This window comes from Thunnus thynnus, chromosome 9 (assembly GCF_963924715.1).
Source record: "Thunnus thynnus chromosome 9, fThuThy2.1, whole genome shotgun sequence".
Lineage (NCBI taxonomy): Eukaryota > Metazoa > Chordata > Actinopteri > Scombriformes > Scombridae > Thunnus > Thunnus thynnus.
Window position 1 is genome coordinate 25,641,408 of NC_089525.1, and position 23,633 is coordinate 25,665,040.

Below are 23,633 nucleotides of genomic sequence, written 5' to 3' on the forward strand. Positions count from 1 at the left end.
TTGGTGGAGATATGAGTCTATTACCAAGAATAATGAAGCATGTGGCCAGAACTAAAATTATAACAGACAAGATGAATGCCATGAGTTTTTCATTCCCATGAATGTGTCTCACTTTAATTAGGAAAAAAATGCATCCAAGTCTAGTAGACCAACTGTCCACCTCATAATGAATAAATAAGTTGACTATCTACTCCCAGACAGACACACAGAGACACATATATATTTTTTCTACTTCCTAGGTCATACTGTACAGACTTATCTCTCCTTTATTAAATTACAGTTGTCCTAGAATCAAGAGAAAGCCTTTGCTGTCAAGCTACAAGAAAGGAGCTAGATAAAAAACCCATCATATCCATAATAAATCATAACTATATGCAGTACAATGAATTGAGCATCCTCACTGGTTTATCCCTGTAGCAAGTCTCGCTGTCACTGTGAGTTCCCTCAGCAAACAACACAGACACGACAGACTGATCACAGAAAACGTCCTTTTATTCACAACTGCTTACACACACTTTAACATAAATACACAATGCTTCCACCATGCGCCCCTGGTCGCCTGGTTTCTTCTGGCCTATGGTCCAGTCGCTTGAGTCACTTAATCCCACAAATAATATTTGCAGACTTTTGCCAAACAATATCTGACAGCCAGCGTGTCGTCTGTTTGTGATGTGCAACAGTCATCTGAGGTCCAGCACGCTATTGCATTTAAAGGCAGAGTATAATTAGCCAACGAGCACCAGCTGTGCCAATCAACTCACCTGGCAATGCTCTCGTGAGCCATCTCCACACCTCTCTCTCCTGCAGCTGAACATAAACCACCCTCACCCCCACAATCCCCATCATCTATCTGCAGTGAGCAGGCGACCCTCTCCAAACCAGTCTTTGTACTGTGTTCTCCCTTCAAAACAGCAGCCAGGCTTTCCATTACGTGTCAGCATGCTGTCAGAGCCTACCTCTTTCAGAGAGATTATTTTTCCCTTTCATATCTGAAAGTGTGCAGCCATATCTAATAATACCGTATCCAATTGATCTTGGGGAAAATGTAGCACTTCATTGGTGGAAAAACAACAACAACAAATAAAAAACAAATCATGTCCTCTATCCACAATGTCAACACCGGAATCTCTAATCCTATTTTTTCCTTTACTGTAATTAAAAGTTCTGTCATTTTTTTTGTGAAGCTTCACACAGAATTGAGTGTGGCAGGTGAGAATTTTGAGGAGCAACCGCCGAGGCATCTTGAAATGCAACGTACCCTGACTACTTCTAACCTCTTCTCCCACATGAGAAGCTGGGAAGGTGTTACAGACATACAGGCCATTTCCTGCTGAGAGAGGATGTGGAAGAAACACACCTCACCTGCGAAAAAGGCCAGGTGGTGTGTTTACATTTGATCTCTCTCTTTGCTGAGAAAACACTGAACAATTGTCAGGAAATACCAGACAAGCATGCAGTAATGTCACGACAAAGGAGTGATTTAAGAAGGTGGAACGTGAGGAATGTTTAGGTCAAAATAAAATGCAGCTAATGGGATGCAACATGCCTTGATTGATGTAGTCTGTTGAGTGAATTAATCACAATCTGTTGCCTGGGGAAATGTTCACAGGGGATGAACGGGTTACATACAAACACATTCAGTCATTGCAGCTGTGCAGCCTGTACAGCCTTATCCATAAGCGCCATCAACAGGACATTACAGTATCATGACTGGTGGAGGTTACATGAAAACTGTCAACATCTAAATTAGTAGGATTCTCAAGTCATAATTGATTGTTTATTCTCCTTACAGTGAGTGCAGACGACTCCTTAAATTGAATTTTTGAGCAGTACACCCAACTATTTATGAACTACAATATCCATTATCCATTTTATCCACTTTGTTTTACTCTAGACTTCTTTTCCAATTACTCAATGATGTGTACTTTGTTTAATGTGGATGATTAAGTCTTGTCTTCAAGGCAGTTTAAAAACAATTTCAAAATAATAACAAAAGTAGATTTTTTTTTACAAAAGCTGTGATTTTTACCATCATTACCATGAAGCTTGTTAGCTAACATGCAAAAATACCCACTGCTAATGTTATGTTTTCATAAACGCAACATTGATCAAACAGGGTTTCATTACTCCAGTTAGAGTGCATAAAAAGGAAATGTACAAAAACAAAACAATATTATTTTAAACACCAATATTTGCTTCATTTTTGAAAGAGCACATAGTAGGCTCTCATTGACAAGCAAATACTGTACTGCCAATCACAGCAGCCCTGAGATTCAAGTGAGGAAAAAAAAAAAAAATTCTGGTTATCCATCTCATACGTCTGATGTCTCCTGTGTTTATGACTTAAGAACAGGTGTGAAAAATAGTTTTACCAGGATGATATACATTTAATGATAGCTACACACAACAGAATAAGCACTTTGGATACCTTTTGAGTTTAGCAATTTAAATTAATATTGTTATTATTCATATTTATAACATAGAATTGGATGCTGTTTATTGAATATTGCAATTATAGTGAGATGCTAATTCTTAATCAGTCCTTCAGTTGACAATTGAACCATTGGTACTTAAACAATTAGTTCTCAAAATTTTCATGTCAGGGACCCCCAAATTGATATGTAACGAGCTGTGGACCCCCATTTCATAAGATTTTTGTCCCAGGGACCCTGTCTGAGAAGATAGTTGTTAGATAAGATTTAGTAGAGAATTCAATAACTGTCTGTACTGTAAGTGTGGGAGATAACCATGGAGAGAGTGAAACCTCTGATCAGAGTAGTTATTCTTATATTACATTTTATGGGGACCCCCTGGAATCCCCTCATGGACCCCTGGGGGTCCCTAGACCCCACTTTGAGAACCAATCACTTAGACCAATCTGTATCACCCTCGAGGCCAGTCAGCTCATTTTTGTTTGTTTAATATTCCAGAGAGAAGTCCAACATTTGATTTTTGGCGAGGTGTAAGCTATGTCGGTGAAGGACGAGGCCATGTAAAATTAATAAGGTTTGTTTTATTTATTTAATGAATAAAATACTTAAGTAACAGCAACTGACTCTGAATAATGCTGTCTTGTTTCACAGTGGGCAGAATGAGACCTACACACTGTTGGGGAGAAATTCAAACCTGATCAGCTGTGCGTAGGTAAGGTGTTATAAAGTATGACCCAAGCTATCCAAACATATTGGAGCAGCGAGCTAAACTTGATTTTGTTGGCAGTGAAAGTGCTCAGAGAGAAAAAAAGAATGTGTTGTTAGTCCTACCTCATGAAAACTTTTATACAAAATACCGCAATGATCAGATGATAGTCCTTTACTTGATCCATCTTTCAGGCCTTTTCATTACACCTTAAAGGGGCAGTTCATCCAAAAGTTGAAAAAGAAAAAAGATTTCCGCATTACCTGGAGTGCTGTCTATCCATCCAGATCGTTTCAGTGTGATTTGCCTAGTTTTGGAGATGTCTGCTGTCACTGAAACTGAATTGCACTTGGTTTGTGGCACTCAAAGCACCAAAAAGAAAACAAACAAAAAAACCCAACAACAACAAAAAAAAAACATTTGAAGAACTCAAAAGCAATGTCTTTTTACAGAAATCATGACTCGATTACTCAAAATAATCCACAGACCTTGTTGTGAACTGTTTATAATAATGAATGGGGGTGTAATAATGAATAGATCAGTCTTAGAAAATGGATCACCGGAAACTTTTTTCTTACTAGCCTCTCAGGGCCTCCGTATGCAATGACTGAGTATTAGAAAAAAAAGAAGAAAAAAGAAAAAAGGAGGAACTTCTTAGTATACAATTACAAACTGTTTTTTGCTGTGTGATGACCCCTGGTGTCATCTGTGTTTGGCCTTGGGATTTACCTGTCTGCTCTGTTTCTGCAGGTGTTAGTTAGGGCAACTGGCAACACCTGAGGGCCCACAAGGTTGCTGGGTTGTTAAAGGCCAGGCTGCAGCTGTGGCAGTCTCTCTCACTCTCCTCTGACTGCTTGTGGCTGCTGCTGTTATTTGCAGCTCTCTGCTCTCCCCTCCAGATACCCGTGCTGGTTCAGTTTAGTTATGCTGCCTTAGTTATTTCTCTTGCTTTTATGCACCATCCAACACCTATACACACACGCTCTCCACTCCTACATCACACACTTTGCCCTGATCCTACTGACATCCACACTCCATACATTAAATATTTAGTTAATTTGATTTAATAAATTATCTTTTGTTAAACATTCATGATGGTGTATCTCCCTTTCGTTGTGGCCACTTGAGCCGGGTCATAAAACTGCCATGAAAACTCAGCCCCCATGATGCAACCTGCTGAAACTTTCACACTTTGTTTGATAACTTACACTCCCTTGGGACTTTTGTTTTCTCTCTTTCTTTTTAATTGATTAGTTACAGTTCACAAGGTAATTGAATTTAACAAGACTTTAGTACCAACGACAGCAGCTGGATGATCAGCCTGTGCAACTAGAGGTACGGGAAGTTGAGGACATATCAAAGTTTGTCTCAATACAGCTTTCTCTGAAGGAACACGACATCTTGATTTAGATGCAAAACACAATCCCATGCTCGGCTGGCTCCTCCCATGAGGGGCCAGGAGATTAAGATTTAATGGTGATACTGAGGGAATGACACTATCTGTCTGCAGCCTCCCATCTCTTCACACAACATCACCTCTGTTGCTTTTCTATCGCTTTCTCTTCCCCCAAACACAGACGCTCTTGCAGACACACACAAACGCACGTAAACATACACACACAAGTACGTGTGTGCTCCCCACAGATGCTTGCACACACACATACACACACACACACTCACAAATTTAGACACTCACACATGCAATCTAAATTCTGACAAAAGCTTGGCTACTGGCAGATGAAGTGAACTGGAGTTTGACTTGTAAATTAAACTCTTGTCAAGATGATCTTTTTGAGTGAATACTGGAATTGGCTTAAGAAATGATGGATCTTCACTCAACATGCATGGAAAAACAAACATGCCTGGAAGAGATGCACTGTTCTACGCTGTTTAACACTGTATTGCACAGTGCGGGTGTCATCAAGATAATTTTAATTAGATTATATGTGACATGTGAATGATAACTATTGGCCCTCATGCATTTACCAGCATGTGTATCCTCTGTCAGTATATACTGTCACATTACATGACTGTATTACAAAACATAACTGTAGTATCCAGAGTATCTTGAGTGTGCACTGGCTTAAGACTGGCAGTATGGCTTGTAGGAAAAGTTGAAGGTTTGTCGTTTAATGCAGTCAGCATCACATACAATTACTAATTGTACATAGTAATTACTAAGGCCATTTTCAGAATATTGAATTGCAACCTCCCTTGTAGAATTTATGTGCTAATGTTATCAAGGTTTAAAATGTATCTGTAATGACTTCCTCCCTTCAGCCACTACTTATTGCTTGAGGCATTAAGAGCTGAAATTAATGAGGGATCAGCTTTCACCCAGACTCACAGGGTCAGGCTATTTCATGAAAAGAGTATATACTGTCATTTTTTATAGATGTGTCAAACCTATGATTCATTACATTGCACTGAGACAGTGATAATGATGAGTATGTATCCTGTCTCATGTGACACTGACATAATAATAATAATAATAATAATAATATTCAAAATGTTAATCTTACACCAAGGAGCCAGTACATATAATGGTAGACAACAGGTCATGATAAACAATGAGAAAAGCAGATTCAAAAGACATGGTAAATATCACTGCCTACCTTACAGACACACATCAAACTCAATTGTATATGAATAAGTAAATAATAATCTGTGGCTTCACTGAGAATGACTTCCAATTATGTCCTTAAAGCAAGACAGAAGAAAAATGCACAGTACTTGCTGTTCTTTGCAATCCATATCCTTAAATTATTTATGAATCATAGGTGCTTTCTTTAGAAGCTGTGAAGAGTTCATGGACTCATTGTAAATTTAAAGGATGCTCCTGGTGCGACAGAAAATCTAGAGTGACGATGTGAACCCTTTTCTTCAAATGGCACACATCCTGCAGTTTTGACCTGCTTGTCCTGGCTGCATTGATGAGGGATCAAGGCATTATTCAGCAATGATTTCTGTGTCAGCGGTCAGAGAGGCTGCAACAAGAGACACTGACACAACATTGCAACTGGATGACATTGAGCATGTAAAGCCGATGTAGCTGGGAGACTTGAACAGGTCCAGTGTCACAAAGCTAAAGATGTACGTTTGGATAAAAAATAAAGCCCTATACAATAAATCCCATTGGCTTGTGATGTGCTCAAAAAGGGTCCTTGATTGGAGGATTCTGGTCACTAAAGTAATATTTAGACTTTTTTCACTGTCTGCAATGACCAAATGAAGAAAGAAAAGCATGATGTTGGAGTAAATGGGTTGAAATGGTTGGGCAAGAACCACACACTGAAATTCAAGATGGCTGCAGGTAGTGAAAAACATAATCATGTCACTCTGACCTTACAGAAACCACGGAGAAGGCTTTTTTTTTAATGATTCTGTTATTTTGTCCATTTCTCTCTACCATAAAGGTACCAGGGCTGACGCAAAATGAATGAAATCATCTAAAATGAACACACAAGTCTTTGGAACAAAACAGCTAAGAGACTCTAAATGTCTGCTGCTTACCACTTTGAGAAGCAATCATCCCCTCAGCCATGGCCTATTCTTTTCTCTCTTCTTCTGCTGTGGTCGTCCCTATTTTATCTCTTTTATCTAGAAGGAGAGGAGAGGAAAGGAGTAGGAATAAAGAGAAAAATTACAGGTAAGCTTATAAGCTACAATAAGAATCGATACATAAAGATCACAATTTGAAACATCTTGAAAACACAATACTTAGAAATTAGATGGACGTAGAAGAGACGAGGAATCAATAGTAGAAACAGTGAGCAAAAGCAAAGGTCTTGCTATATTCTGAGTTTTCAAACCACACAAAGTAAATAACATGATACAGTATATACCTTCTATACTTATTCTATTCTATTTTAACCAAAGCAAGGCTTGCAGTGTCAGTATTGTGCTGAGTCCATGGTAAAATTTTCTGCTTAAAGATTTTTTTAGCAGAATTCAAGTCCCTAGCAAACAATGTGACCTATGCATTTCACACTGGCCCCTGCCTGCTTCTCTCTCTACTATAATGAGTCCCCTCATCCCGACTACAGGAAGAAATACAGCGGATGGTGATTATGCAAAAGGCGTGCCTGAGTTGGTAATGCAATGATAAGAGAGACAGAGAGAGAGAGAGAGAGAGAGAGAGAGGAGAGAAAGAGAGTGGGGGGAGTTATCTTCTCCAAGTCCAAAGGCAGAGAGAAAAAAAAGAGTTTGACTCAGGACAGTCTTGTTAAAATCGCTCTTGACACCCCACACTATTAGTAGCACCATTAAGAGTTCAAGGACAATCCTGTCCTGTTTTTTGATCATTTATCCGGTGGATCCCCTCGTTAAGCCTGAACGTGGTTCCTCACAGTGACCACAGAATATTGATGGGCCGTGAAAGGGTGATTTTGCTGAATTCATAATAATCCCCTTTTTGTCTGCCCTTGATATTACACATGAGCCAAACGTCTTTGACACTCCAGATTGAAAAATGAAGTCCTTGATGCCGATGCAGTTCTCCCAGTAATCTTAATATGACGATATTAGATACAGATGGTATATATCAAAAGGGGCTCAGTCTTGGCATGGATTTTTACATTATAGTCTTATGAACATTGACACTCTGCCGTTGCGCTGCTTGAGAGTCCCGGTGCTCTTAACTAACATGTATTGGAATCTTTCAAGACTGTACATATAAAGTGGAAACAGCTTATAGTGATCACGTCTGTCAAGGTCAAATTGATCACTATAAGGGGATGATTATTATAACCGACTTTATTTTTCTTTATTTCTTGTGCAGATTACCATCTAATTGATATATCTATATTTATTACATAAATAAAAAGCAATGAAACAGACAGCCTCGCTATTTACTAAGTTTTATTGATGCTTCAAAATAGAGTACAGCTGTTTAAACGCTTGTTGTCTTGATGCTGCATCGCACTCGCTCGTTTTTGGCAGTTTGTCATAAGCTTTGAGGAGACTTTGTTTTTCTTGAGAGAAAACTTTCTTTTTCCCATCATGATTTCAATGTGCATGGAACACAAGCCTCACGTAACCAGCCAGAAGCAGATGCGAGGCAATAATGGTGCCACAGCTGCTAAGTACATATGATACGTGTATCATGGGAGTAAAGTAAAAAAAAATAGAATTACCGTAGTTTTACAACTTTTTTCCATATGTTGTCATGTATGAAAAGACCCAAAATGAACACTATAAGCAGACTACTTGATTACTATAAGCAAATAATTTAAATAGCATTTGCATAGGAATGATTCTGTCCCAAGCTTTTTGATCCATATAAGCAGTTGATTATTGTAACTGTCATCACGATAAGCAGTTTCCACTGTACTCGATGTACTACAGCACATACTTCCAAATAAAGCGATCGTAATTCAATGTGAAATACAGTATATCATTGAATATAATGTGATTTAATAACCTTTTATTGACAAATTGTCATACCTTGGCCTCTGAAAAAATGATCACAGATACCCCTGTCTGCCACAAGCCTGGCCTTGATTCATAAGGATGCATTAGCACACCATTTGCCACCTGGAGTCAAGATGCACACCAATCAAGACAATAGTGCCTGTCTTTAATTATGTGACCATAAAGTGTCTTAATATGCAAGAGCACCTGGATGCTGTAATAGACATCAGAGCTTCATCAGCATTTGTTCTTAACTACCACAGTCCAAACCCAGTAATCGGTGCTTTATTTTGCAGTATAGAGAATGGTGAGGGACAGATTGTGAAATGGGAGTATTTTTTTTTCTTCTTCTTCTTCTGACTTCACTGCTCAACTGCAAGTGAGAAAAAATAGAAGTAGTATACATTCTTGGGAAGCAAAAAGCAAAAACAAAACAAAACACAAAAGATATTAATGCAACTGTATTTTTATAACCATGATATATATATTCTCCTGTAACGTGTGCTTTTCTTTGTCAATAATATACAGATATACATAAATAAATTACATAATAAATTAAATAATAAATACATAAATAAATTAAAATAAACTGAATTGTCCCTTGATGATTACATGCAAAAGTGAGAGTCATTATCAAAATGAGTGAAATCTGATTTTAACTATGTTACACAGTTAGTCACTCTTAGTAAGGTCCAAAGCCACCCTCTTTGAATGTACTTGAAATTCAAAGTATGTTTTACATAACTTTTCAGCTAGTTTAGGACAAGTGTGACTTCTTAACTGAAATGCATATTTTTAAGCTTATGTGTGGAATGTGCATGTATTTGAAAAACATCTTTCCTGATGTTGTTACACTAGATAGAGCAACACAAGACTTTCAAGTCCCCAAATTTCACCAGAAGAAGAAGGAAAGTCCATATGGTTACTGCAGTTTAATATTATCATAGCAGTTCCATTCACTGTGATGTTATGTTATGCTGTGTTGTCAAAACTGAGACAAAATTAAAACTACATAACATACTCATCCTCCTGATCCAAATGTCTTTCCTTTCAACTAATGATACAGAGCTAATAAAGCAGAACCAATTACTTTGCACAGCTGGGCATCTTGTATATGTTCCTTTCGATCTTGAGCATTTGATTGCTTGTAAATACACGCTTGATTTATACTTCTTTACAGTGTAAAACTCAGTGGGCCCGATGACAAGAAGCCAATTAATCACATTATTATGCCAATTAAGAAGTTGGTCTGCTCCAGTGAAGGTAGAAAAAAAAAAAAAGCAAGAGAATTGAAGATGTGAGACTGAGGCCCTCCAGGAAGTTAATTTGAGCCATTAAATTACATCCATCACACCCACTCCTTCACATACAGTACCAGTCAAAAGTTTGGACGCACTTTCCCATTCCCTGGAATGAGAAAGTGTGTCCAAACTTTTGACTGGTACTATAGGTTTCACATGTTAAAGAGCTGTTTATATATGAGGATTCAAATTGTTGGCCTATATAACTTTTATTTTCTTTTGTAATGTGCATTCAGCGTTTAAAGGTCCAGTGTGTAGAATTTAGTGGCATCTAGTGGAATGGACTTGGCAGAAATGGAATATAATATTCATAAGTATATTTTTATTAGTGTATAATCCCCTGAAATGAGAATCGTTGTGTTTTCATTGCCTCAGAACGAGCCCTTTATATCTACATAGGGAGCGGGCCCTCTTCTGTGGAGGTCGCCATCTTGCATCGCCATGATTCTAGTAGCTCAGAATGGAAAAATCAAACACTATCTCTAGAGAGTATTTTTTTGTGAGCTAGATGCCACTAAATCCTACACACTGCACCTTTAAGGGCTTGGACACTTATCATTGTCAAACATACTATTATAACAGCAGATGCTGTTGTTAAGGTAATATATTTTTATATTACCAAAGCTCCAATACATACGTCAGTTCCCATGGCAAACAATAAAGAAATACATTCTCACTCAATACTACCATATACTGTGTTTCATACTACATTACACCGGTTGATTTCACATAGCACAGCTTCAGCGTGACAGGAGGAACTAATCTGGGAAATCAATACCTGCATTTGAAGTTTCAAATCTAATGATTTTAGACTTGACATGACAGAAGTGTTCAATCAAGATTTGTGACTTAATTTTGCCTTTAACATCAGTGAGACACGACTGGATTTCAGCTCAAAGAAGTGTTCAAATGTGAAACATTTACCATAAAGAATAATGTTTCTGTTTATTAGCTCAGATGTGTGATTTCTTCTAAGTAAGTTAGCCGTGTATTGAGACATTCTCTGGCTAAACTATGAGACTTAGACTGAGAAACACTGGACATACACAGTAGATGGTCAGTGTGGAAATGGATGATGCTACAGGGCTGGCCTGAGAAGGCTGTATTAATGATTTGATACTTGTTTTTACTTCCACTACGAAAAGTTGTCATCATTGGAGTGTGTTGTAAATAGAATGAAAGCTAAAGGTAGAAACTTAAAGGGGACCTATTAAGTTTTTCCTTATTTTCGGTCATATATATAATGTTACAATGTTGGGTGTTCATGTTAAAAGTGGCAAAAATGTCAAGTAATGAGGTAAAAGTATGTAGACGTAATTCCTGTGAGCAAAAAACACTGGCTTCAGCCTGCTCTGAATGCTTGGTTTCCAACATTTTTTTTTCTATTTCAGCCTGAGACAATGTCAATTCATGACGGTTTTCTTTATATGGTTATCTGCTCCACGCACAGTGTGCAAGTTCACTGCTCTGCTCCACTAACATTATGGCATTTTTCCCATTGTTTTGGAGGTATTCACGCTGAGCCATGACTCGAGTCGAGCTGGCACGCTGTGAGTGTTTTAACATTACACAGCAGGGCAAAGTAAAATAAGTTGTTCACCTGTTGGAGGTGTGCTGGTCATCTGCAGCTCTGCATCAAACTTCATCATCACTGTGGCTGTTTCTGCTTTTGTTTCTCTCATTACTCCCTGCGTTATTTCTGACTGATCTACTGAACAAATAACTCAGTTTATTGTCTTCCTCACCAATTTGGTGAGGAAGACATTTCATGTCTTGTAAATTCTTCACAATATGAAGAATATGAAGCAGTAAAGCAGAAAATGTTGGGTTTTCACTGGCAGTAACTTAACATGACTCGATACAGCTGCTCCTCGGCAGGCTTCCAGAGAGCTGGCCAATCAGAACAAAGACTGGACTGAGAGGGCGGCATAAAGGGCTAGTATAAAATAAATAAGGAGTTTTTTTGTACTATGAATCATACAAAGCTACTCTAGTGGAGTCCCAGAATAAAAACATAGAGCTGGAAATGAGCACAATAGGTCCCCTTTAACTTTTCATATCCACTTTTCAAGTGCACAATTACAAGTAAAAAGAAAAGAGAATTGCTATAACTGAACTAGGAGCTAAGTATCTTTGCTAACATGAAATCAATGGGCCCTCCACACAGTCAGTGTGATCAGGGGATCTTTGCATCCAAGATTTGGTAGCCTAAATGTTGTCTTGCAAAATCAATAACCAATCACCAATGTCTAACACTAGCTATCTCTCATTAATGGAAGGTAGCCAAGCATTACTATCTTAAATCACTATTCTTAAAAATCACTGACGTAGGTTACTGTGACAGTAAGTGTTTCTGTCTTTCTCTCTCCCCCTTTGTTCATTGCTTTTCATGTACAATTATGTTGATGTTAAACATAATAAACAAAATAATTCAAATCTCAAAAGTTTAAACTCAAAATTCAGGACTTGAACTTGAAAAGGGAGTTGACTTAGGACTACATTGCCATGACTACAATACCATAACTGAAGATCTCCCACTGTTGTTTGACATCCCATTTCAAATGATCATGGACTCAAAGAGAATTCTTGTTATTTTAAACCTTTTTTTCTTATTGTGATTGTTTATATAATTCATAAATTATGAACTGTGGAGTTTTACATTCCTCAGTTTGCTGGGAGTAATACTCTCCAATATACACGTAAGGGTCAAAGACTCTAACCCAAAAGCACTAACATCACATACTTTCTTTATGACAACTCCCCCATTACAAAGGGACCTGCCTACACCCAATTTTCCAATTATCTATTTGCTGAAACTTGTGTATATTGTGGTGTTACATATGTTATTTAACCTAACATGAGCCAGGCTGCTCAAGAACCCTGATTCATCTTTCAAGTCCTATCGGATGTTCTGCCCTCTGGGAAAACTTCTTTACATCAGTCTTTGATGGGTAGTTTCAAGGATTTGTGGGATTTTTACAGGCTCTCTTATCTACCACTTGTCATCATAAATTGTACTAATGTGTCAACAAGCAGTAATTCAAGGTGTTACAAAGTTAAAATATCTGTTAAATTTGCATTAATACAATTAACTTTACATAAAAAATAAAATAATCTTTTATGAATGACTTCAATAATTTAAATATGAAAGGTTTTGAGTGTGGGAGTTCAAAAAGGTAAAATAAAGCAAAGACACCCCCTGGCTGGGCAACATAACTCTTCTGCTTCTTCTACAAAAGATAACTGACAGCCATAAAAAATAAAAAAAAAATATCAAATGGACTTATGTAACTGAAATGTCAAAATAATTGTCCAATTATATACATTTAAAGATGTACCTTTACAGCGTGTACTATTATGTTGAAAGGATTATCTTCATTGCTTTGTAGATAAAACCATAGGCTTGCTTTTTGCACTAGAGAAGTGAAGTAAAATTCTCTACAATGGAGTAATAATGAAATGTGTAACACAATCAATTTTGTTATGATAGCCAAAACCTAGCAAATAAGTCCTAGGTTATAGCTATCTGATATTTGTCATCAGCACATCACAGAGTGATCTGTACGCATACATGTATGAGTGTTCATGTACCCACAGCTACTGACATTTTCATTTTTCATTAGAGAAATATGCCTGTTTCATTTTCCTGCATAGGTTTCCAATTTACTGTAATAACAACATTGTGTATTTGTGCATTTGTACATATTCCATATGTGTGCATCTGCTCAATGTGATCTGCAAAGTACATTTACACACACATAGATTGCATTTTGTGTCCGTGTGAGTCAATTTTGACAGTGGGCTCCTTGAGGGCCTTTGCATCAAGTGGAACCATTTTGACTGGCCTTGGCTCCAGGGGCCTCAGCATGACTCCAGAGAGAAAGAGCCAAGCGGCTGCATTTGTGGTGAAGGAAACTACACCACCACATGCTCCCTATCCGTTCCTCTTAGCCAGCTCAGTGGCCCATACCTCTCCTTAATGAGATGCGGCAACACACACAGACACATGTAGCATGTCTACTCTAATTATACTAGAAAGCTCTGCCATCTCCTGCACCCCCTTGTGGCATCGTGCAATTCACTCCAAAGGCTTGTTTTTAAAAGGGTAAAAAAAGAAACAAAACAAAGTCTGACATGTACAATGGCAGTTAGAACAGAGAGGATGCTAACAGCATCAGAGCACACAATCGCAACAGTGGTTAAGGAGCAGCATATTGTGCTGTAGGTTGTGGTTATTTCCATATATTTAAATTCCTGCTGCTAAACAAAACATGGTTTGTGAGACACCTACATTTTATCTGACTCTCTTATCTGTGTCTTATGTAGGCATTTTAAACACGATACTTTCACTGTGGGGAACTAGATGAAATTCCAGCATCATAAACTTTGCGAGTTAAGTGAGGATTCGTAGGGAGTGAGGTTTTTAAAGCTATCGCTCAGACATTAGATGTAACATGTATTCCAGTGCCCATTGCCTTCAAAGCTTGAAATTAATGATCAGAAAACTTGCTTTATGCTGCTTGTGCAAATAATTTATTTAACTTATTTATCCTCTTGAATGGTTGTGTAAAGGCTGGACATAGTCTATAGTGATAAAACTTTAACATATCGTCTTGTTAAAATACAATGTACAGTAAGTGGAATAGGGTGGAAATATCTTTGTTGTGGGTTTGTTTTTGCCTTCACATTACTCTAAACATGTTGTCGGGCAGAATTGGCTGGATATAATGCAGGTAAGCTTGTGTTGTATGGAGCTTCTATTATGACAGTTTAATTATTATAGATTTGTTCAATGGTAAATTATTGTTGATTAAATTATAGATGCATCAAATAATTAATGCGGTAATTGAACACATTTACACTAAATGGCACAATTAAGCTATTAATAAAACAATTTGCGAAATGTTAATTAGATCTGCAATTTCATATTCCATTTCATTAAATGACTTAATTTATAAAAATGATTTGTAAAATGCTTTTTATAAAAGGAATTCAAATTGGACTTTTGTGATACACAATTTTCTTTAAGTATGAGTTTTCATTTTCATTTGCCATCTCACAAAAAATTTATCTGCTTTTCACTGGATCACTCATATCAGCATAATACTGCCTTCTGCCTTTGTATCACCCACTCAGTGGCCAGTAAGGTGTCCATTTGCCCACAGAGTGGGCTGGACTTTTGCTGGCACAATAACTGCATGTCGTCTAATTACAAAGACAAGTCTTAGGTTTTGCCTGCCCCAAATAGCTGAAAAATGAGTCGTGAGATGAAAAAACTACCCCCAAAAAAACACTTGAGTAAAATGCTATGATAATTAAGCTGCCATACTGGAGCTTCCACAGTGTTGCATCTCCAACGTGCTATGATGTGTTTTATGCTTTGTTCTATTTCACTGTGTTTATTATGTTGCATAATGTGCTACATTTCTTGTGGCATACTGTGCCACAACATACAGTGATATGACTGATTGCTGATTAGTTACATCTTAATGGGCTTGTGTGCATTCAGTAGCACTTCAAAACCAATATTTAATGATGACAGGTGATAAAAATGTTATCCAAGCAGGTTAATTTTCATACTGTACAGGAATGAATTGAAAAAATGAAAGAGGGTGATGCGAGGTAGAAGAATGCAGCTAAAAACAGCTATATATGTTTTGGAAAATGGTCAACTGCAAGGTTAAGTACACACAATGTGTCATAAACTAGATTACATATGCAAAAACACAGGCATGCTCATTTAAATTTGAGTCAAAGTGGTGACAGCTCTTCCACAGGCAAGTGATCAAATAGTCATCATTTTGAAAGGCAGAAGTTCTGCACAAGAGCACTGCGTTGCAAAACAATAGCATCCAGTGTCATTTTATAAGTACTTCAAACCAAGCTATAAATAGACTGGCAGGTACACAACAGTCAAGGCACCTCCACCCCCCTTGGGGAAGCTCTCTACATCTGTTCCACCCTCAAGCTACTGTACACCATTCCTACAATCCTCTACTGCTGAGCAATTGTCATCATGCAGGCTTCTTTTAAGATCACTTCATTTTATGAAATGAAGCCTGTCTTTTCAATTTATATTCCTTTTTTCCCCCACTCATGGATGTATATTTTGGTGATAAAATGATGTTGGGCATGAATTAGTGTGGGATAAATATGGGCTTTTATGAAGTACCGATCATCATTTGACACTAGCCAACTGACATTTTGGCAGGTGCAGCCATAGTGCTTGCACTGCCTCCCCTTGAGCTATCCATAGTGGTGACTATGAAATATGGACAGCAGCAAATTGCGATTCATCAGGCACGCCTGCCTTGCTCACTGAAATCTATATTCAATTTTGGAGCATCTGTCATGGCAGTGGCAGGCTGAGGCATGCTGGGATTGAGAATCACTTAAGTGTTCTGAAAATGTACATAGTGGAAAAAAGCTCACTGACTTTCTGTCTGTGTATCTGCCTGCCAGTCTGTCTCTTTCTTCCTGTGTATCTGCAAGTAAATGCACATACATGAATTGTTTTACTGCACAGCAATGCTCATTTTCCTTCCAAATCTAATCAATGTCTCAGGTCACAGATGCATTTCAACCCACAGTAAAGGAACCCATGCACTTGATTAGTAAAATAATCAGTGGATTCTCATGTGTTCATGGATTTTAAGTGACTTCACTACCACTGGGAGAATTCTGACAGCATCCCCAACCCCTGATAATGCAGGAGCTAGCAACGCTATGCTGATTGATATTGCAGAAAACTGTGGCAATCTGTGGACATAAACTGAAGCAGTCACAGTGTTGCAGGTCTGAAGGTCTATGAATGCAGTATAAAATATACAGTATGCTGCTCAATCAATCCCATTTAAATCCATGTTTTAAAAATCTAACAATCCAATTATTTTCCATGATTTTCTATCACATGTGAAAGTGAGGATTCAAAGTGATAGTGAAGAAAGCATGAAATCCTTGATTCTATGGCAACGGCAAAACTCAATTTTCCTTTTCCTCATGCTTATAAGAGTTTATGATTAAGAGGAAGCGATCGGCTAATTATCTGCAGAGGAAAGAAGCATAAAGGTCAAGGTTTTATCTGTAGGGTTGATTTCTACTCTCTGTAGAGCGGGTCAAAGTGAGCTAAGAATTCTCATTACAAACCATTAATTTATACTGACAATTTGCAGTGGGTGTATAGGTAGAGCTCAGTGTCTTTCTCAAGAACATTGACACAGGATTGAACCAGTGGCTCTTTGGTTTTTCAGTTCTCCACTCTTACCACATGGCTCCCTTGATTTCTTAAACTCCTTGTTTGGTGACTGAGTAAATATGAAAGGTGATGGAAGCTGTTGTGCTTATCTGCTGACCTTATGTGCATGATTCAACACATCAAAACCTCAGTTCTAATTTGCTGTGTAATGCCTCTAGACTCTAAAGGGGTTGCAGAGAAGACACTTAAGCTTAAAGTCAAGTTCAAAGTAGCTATATGGAGACACCATATAAATACTATAAATATCAAATTCTTTATACTGTAGACTCTCTATGACATATTTGAACCAATAATGATTTAATTCAATTTGTGCCTCAGTGGTGCACTTTCTCTATGCTTTTTTTTTTTTTTTTTTTTTACAGTAAGTGCAAACTTAGGTCACACAAAACGCACCTCAGCCTCAATATGTATGCTCTGCACTAGAAATAAATATACTGTATACTTGTAGTAGCAATATAAATGAAAGCGAACATATATAAAGACATTGCTATTTGAAATAACATTACATGCAGGTTTATGTCTGCTGAGGCAATTCAGGGAGTGAGGCCCTCCATCTGTTATTGTTTAAATGTGAAATGGCTTCCATCTTTAAGGCTTGTCATCAGTCTGTCACTAGCCACAGAGAATGCATAATGCCAGCAGTAAAGCTCTTTATTAGTCCATGGTGAACAATGAGCCGTGTCAGCTGATAGAGGGAGACCCCCCTCCTCATTCCCAAACAGTGGAACCCAAGGAAGTGACAATAGAAATGCTTCATTTGGTTTATGTGTACCACTCAACAATCCATAGCAGAAATAGATTGTTTTTGCTCCCTGCTACTCTGGAACATTTCCACCCACAAAAGTGCCACTCATTGTCTCTCAAGGGATTATATTGAGACAAGGTTGCATATTTAATTAAATATAAAATATTTCAAAAACCCATTCTTCAAACAATTAGAAGATTAAAACGCAGGTTAAATGTCAAATAATATGCATGTTCCAACATGTCATATCTCAAACACCCAAGCCTGCAGGTTTTACAGAACTTTAATTGCAGTGTGTCAGTCAAAAGACAAGCATGGCAATGACAGATGTCACACTGATGTTTGTTTTTCCACCAACAGCTTATTTTAACAAATGACACGACTGCAAAGTACGGTTCTTATCTGTGCCAGGCAATGTCATGCCACATCCAATCTCTAAAAACACCTTGCACTCTCTGTCACTCATCTCTCCATCAAAGCGCCTACATGGCTGAAATATTTGACCAACAGACAGACAGCGGTGTTCTCTGCAAACAATGTCGGAGGAGGGCAAGGGACTGTAGAGGAAATTAATTCTAAAGGCAGAGTGTAAAAAAATGTAAAGAAAGATGATTTAATCTTTTTGATAATACTCATTATTAATCAGTATTTAACATTCACATTCACACAGACAGACTATGTACAAATGTACAGACATGTCTTGACTGTTTATAACCAAAACACTTACATTTTTCTACTATGTGTGTTTTTTTTGTGGGTGTGTGTGTCAGAAGCACAGCCCAAAATCCACATAATCCCCTAGTTGTTGACAAGTTCCTGGTGGCAGGTTGTGCCCATGGTGATTTAGAAATCACCACAGTGTGTGTGCTATCTATCTATATGAGGATTATTTCATGTGTGGAAGATAATCAAACCATCCATTTATGAACTTTGAAGAGATCAATCTCTCGACTGTTATGCTTGTTAAGGCATGGGATAGGTTAAAGAATATGTCTGCAGCAATTATCCCTGGGGAAAGGGAAGAATTGCACCACTCTTTGCAATTCAGCGGACTAAGAACTGCCGTCCATCATTCTGTATGCATGAGATTGGGGGTTAAAGTGGGATGTAGCAGGTGGGGGAACCCTGAGATCCGGTGTAGCAGTGCAGTAGGGAAAAATGACTCACCTAAAAATAACTCCAAAATTGATTTGTACTGTGAGCTCCAGTGGACTTGTTTTCTTTGTGGACAGGCACTGTGATCAGCTGACCTTCTTTTAAGCACCTATGTCTTGCTGTGGCTCTGGGCTGTGTTGCTGCATCTATTCTGGGCTGTGCTGCATAACTTCAAATACACATCATGTACATATCCACTATCTGATTAAGGAAATTCTAAAATGAATGACAATACTTATGCAAGCTTTAAATCTTATCATTATCACACATTAACGTTAATAATGTACCTTCTAATTGGGATACACTCATTCCAATTTGAGGGTGCTTTTATGACCCTCATACTAGCAGCGGGACCAGTATGGAGGAGCCAAAATCAGTGTGGGGGCAGGACTGTGGGGTGACATTACTGTCTGATTTGTTGAGTATCTCGATGGCATCAGCTGGAAGGAACGCCAGGCTGCAGCAAACGAAAAATGAACTCACTTGACATTATTATATATGAAACTGCCAATCAGATTTATTTACTTATTAATCGAAGCTGCCGGACACTGTTCTGCATCATTCTGGCCCACTTTAACCCCTGCATGTGAGGTTTTACTTAAAGCTGAAGGTATTTTTCTTTTAACTTATTTATTTCCAAAGTGACTTTGTGTGGCTACAATATTAACAAGCTACTATGTTACTGTACATAATGTTTTGATCTTTAAAATTATTTGCTACAGCGCTGAAGCATTTCTTCATTAGGAAAAATCTGTGTGAAGAGGTATGTTAATCAAGGTCAGAAGATGAAATAGGTTCCTGTTCAAAGAAGAAATAGCTGTAGCACATAAGATGACATGCTATTTTTCAGATGGCAAGACTAACCACTTGGTGATGAGGAATGACCTTTAAGAAAGTTGATTTGTTCTGTCTATTGTTCCAGCTATTTAAGGGCTATTATCTTGCTGAAAGCTGAAAGGAAGAAAAAAAAAAAAGAAATATAATTAAACTCTAGACTACAAAAGCTTTACTGTATCAGTTTGCTTACTTTGGTTTGATAATCTATTGAAAGCTACTGTCTGCAACCTCTTCCAGTGCTACACTATGAAAGCACCATAAATGAAAGCAAAACATTATGCTGCTATCTTTTTAATGTTATCCTTATGCTCAAAAGCCTGGCTGGGGATCAGTGCAGTACCTAAGCGGAAGGGAACTGAAAAACGTCACAACGGGGATGAGAGAATGGTGTGAGCCAAAGAAGCTACATTTCTCCATTCAGTGGACTGCTTAGAGATTGAGTTACAAGGGTACATTACTGTCTCCCAGAGCTACCCTGGTCGCCAGCTTTATGTCCCCATATCTGACTGAAAATTGCTTTTTTTGTTGTTGCAAAACAGCATGGATATTCCAGCTTTGTCTCCAAGAGCTCAACATACAGCCTCACACATAAATATGATTTACCAGGAATGTGGTATGTTTTACAAACTATACTACTGTTTGGATTTTATGGCTAGTTCTGTCTGTAATGGAGACGAATACAGAGAGGCAGGTGCGAGCAGGAAACACTCATGTCTGCAGTAAACAGTCATCTAATGCTTGTAGATTTCCATCCAAAGCAAAAGCTACTGTATTCATTAAACTGTATTGAATAAGCTACTTAAATGGCTTTGTCTGCTGCCAAGAGACTAGTGGAGAATCAGTTACACTGTAATGTGACCTATCAGAGAAACCGGTTGTAACACTACTCAGTTACATGTACACTAGATGGTACTATATGTTCATGTCTCATATTTATAGAAATGTGTTGTCAGACTCCATTTACCTTTAAGAGTTATAGAGAAAAGAAAATAATATTTGTAGTGAAGACTTTAAAGGAATTCAATAAAATGTATGTATTTTCCCTATATGTGTTCACATGCTTGGCCAATAAAGCTGATTCTGATAGAACACAATGTTGTAGTCATGACAGTAGACAAAGCTTCAGATATGGATGTTGCTGCAAAGAAGCTACAATTTCTAAAATGTTGATGCTTCACACACATCTTCAACCCAACAGCACAGAAGATCTACACAATCACCACAGTTTCAATGTGGGCACCCAAGATTAGTGTCACCGATTCAGTATCCAACCAAATGTGAAATATGGTCACAATCTTTCTTTCTGTTCCTGAGTTATGGTGTTGAATAATGGTCAGAAAAGTGTTTTTGCAGTTTTTGCATTATGATGTCACAGTGAAATTGACCTTTAACCTTTTGGATATAAAATGTCATCGCTTCATCATTTTATCCTATTAGACATCTGTGTGAAACTTTGCCAAAATTAGCATATGAATTCTTCAGTTATGGTGAAAAAACCTTTGACCATCAAATATTAATCAGTTTCTCCTTGAGTCCAAGTGGACTTTTGTGTCAGATTTGAGGAAATTCCCTGAAGGCTTCTTGAGATATCGCATTCACGAGAACAGGAAGGACGGATGGACGGACGGATGGACGAACAACCTGAAACAAGCTGTCCCCATTGCAGAGGCAGAAAAAGGCTACATTTGTTTTCCTGCATTGAATGTTAAATCTTTCTCAGAATTTAGTCTGACCTGTATGAGATGGTCAGACAGTTGGGTTTGTTTACTGCATTAAATTAAATCATTCAACCAAAGTCCTCTGCATTTGCCATAATGATGTTTACAAGGATGTTTCTGACTGAAATCGAGCTCTTAATTAACAGCAGGAACATGAAGACATTTCTTCCACACAGAACAGCTAATCATTAGTATGTGAAATGTATAACGCTGCATTCAATTTGAGCTGTATGCTACAGTATGTCCTAACACTGTTGCTTACAGTGATTATTTTATCATTACAGCATACAGCACAGTGTTGCACCATTGTACATAATACAGAAATGCTGACATTTCCTTGAGCATCTTAATAAAATAGCTATATACAGAAATGCCCATAGCCTGTGCCAAAAAAGTTCACTATAATGACTGAATTAAACATGACAACATATAGTCACAGTAATGATTGCACACCCATCTAACAGGTGACAAGCCCAGACACCACAAAATAATGACCCATGATGGATCCTTCACCCATACATAAAGAAGCCTGACATCACTGCAGTATGACATTTCTGTTATACAATCTGCCCAATGCTAAATTCTGAAAATGTAAAAATGTGACTGATTAGCAGACATTAAAATGACTGACTGATGTGTGACACAGTAATACAAAGTGCAAACACATGGATATTCTTCCAATGTAGTCTCTATACCCACATTCTCTTTTTACAGAAAAGATACCATGGAAATGGCGGGGGGTTAAAAAAAAATAATGCTCCTATTTAATTTCCTTCCTCTGCCACAGTGGTATTATTTGGCAGCAAATGGTGTCATAAGGTTAATGTTGATTTAATGAGCAATTCATTTAAAGCTTATGTTTCACAATACAAGAATGAAACTTAATAAAAGATTTAAATCATATTCCATTGCACTTAACTTAGATGAGATACCAAAGTACACAGAGGCAAGGTAGTGGAAAGAGGAGTTTATTTGTTCAGGCAGCTGGTTAATTGGCTCAGCATTCTCCTAAGCACTAAGTGCACTAATGGTGTCAGTTTTAAACTCGACAAAGGTACATGTGAGCGCTGACAAATCAGAACAAGTGCAATACATGTGCATTTCAGTGGTGTGTCTACGTGGTAGCAGTGCAGCCATTATAGAAACAAGCAGTGTACAAACATTTTATAAGGACAAGAGGATCACATGCTGTGAAAAGGAACAATGCAGGCATACTACAGACATTCTAACTACAGAACATGCTGAATCTGGTTTGCTGTTACAATAGGGTCAATCATTTTGTACATATGGATTCCCACAAAGTTCATGTCCTGCTCATGGATTATGCATTGTTTTGCTGTTTGTTAACGCTGCAAGCCCACCAATTACAAGACTGCACTGACAGCGGAAGAGTCTCATTTATTATCTATAGAAAGATTCTAACAATGCATGTCAGAAACAGCTCACCCACTTACAGTAGTGGAAGAACTCAGATCCTTTACTTAAGTAAAAGTGCCAATACAGCAATGTAAAAATACCCCATTAAAAGTAAAACCCCTGTATGAAAAATCCTACTTCAGTTAAGGTACATAAGTATTAGCAGCAGAATGAAGTGTTAGTACTGTAAAAGTAATGGTTCAGTCCCTATATATGACATCATTAGATTATTAACACTGAAGCATCAGTGTGTAAGCAGCATTTTACTGTTGTAGCTGCTGGTGGTGGAGCTAGTTTCAACTACTTTATATACAGTTAGCTGGTTTAGTCCAGTGGTTCTCAACCTAGGGGCTGGGCCCCGCTAAAAGGTCACCAGATAAATCTGAGGGGTCGTGATTTGATTAATGGGAGAGAAAGAAAAAAAGTTCTGATACACAAATCTGTTTTCAGTTTTTGGACTTTTTCCTCTAATCTTTGATTTTTGGTGAAATATTGGATCATTTGAACATTTATTGAAATGAAACCATGTGAGAAGTTTAGAGGGAAAAATCACAATTTGATGGAGCTGTTAACAACTCATAGACATCTGAAATGTGACCCTGAAACCCCGTAAAAGCCAAAAAGGTTGGAAACCACTGGCTTGTGTAATGTATTCA

The 23,633-nt window shown here is 37.8% G+C and overlaps 1 protein-coding gene across 1 annotated transcript in view; it reads right to left on the reverse strand.

The window, feature by feature from the left end:
* Positions 1-23,633, reverse strand: part of lingo2 (leucine rich repeat and Ig domain containing 2) — a 202,777-nt gene that overhangs the window by 97,154 nt on the left and 81,990 nt on the right. The window contains exon 3 of the mRNA XM_067599861.1: positions 6,652-6,738. The gene's annotated coding sequence lies outside the window, so the exon portion shown is untranslated. The remainder of the gene's footprint in view (positions 1-6,651; positions 6,739-23,633) is intronic.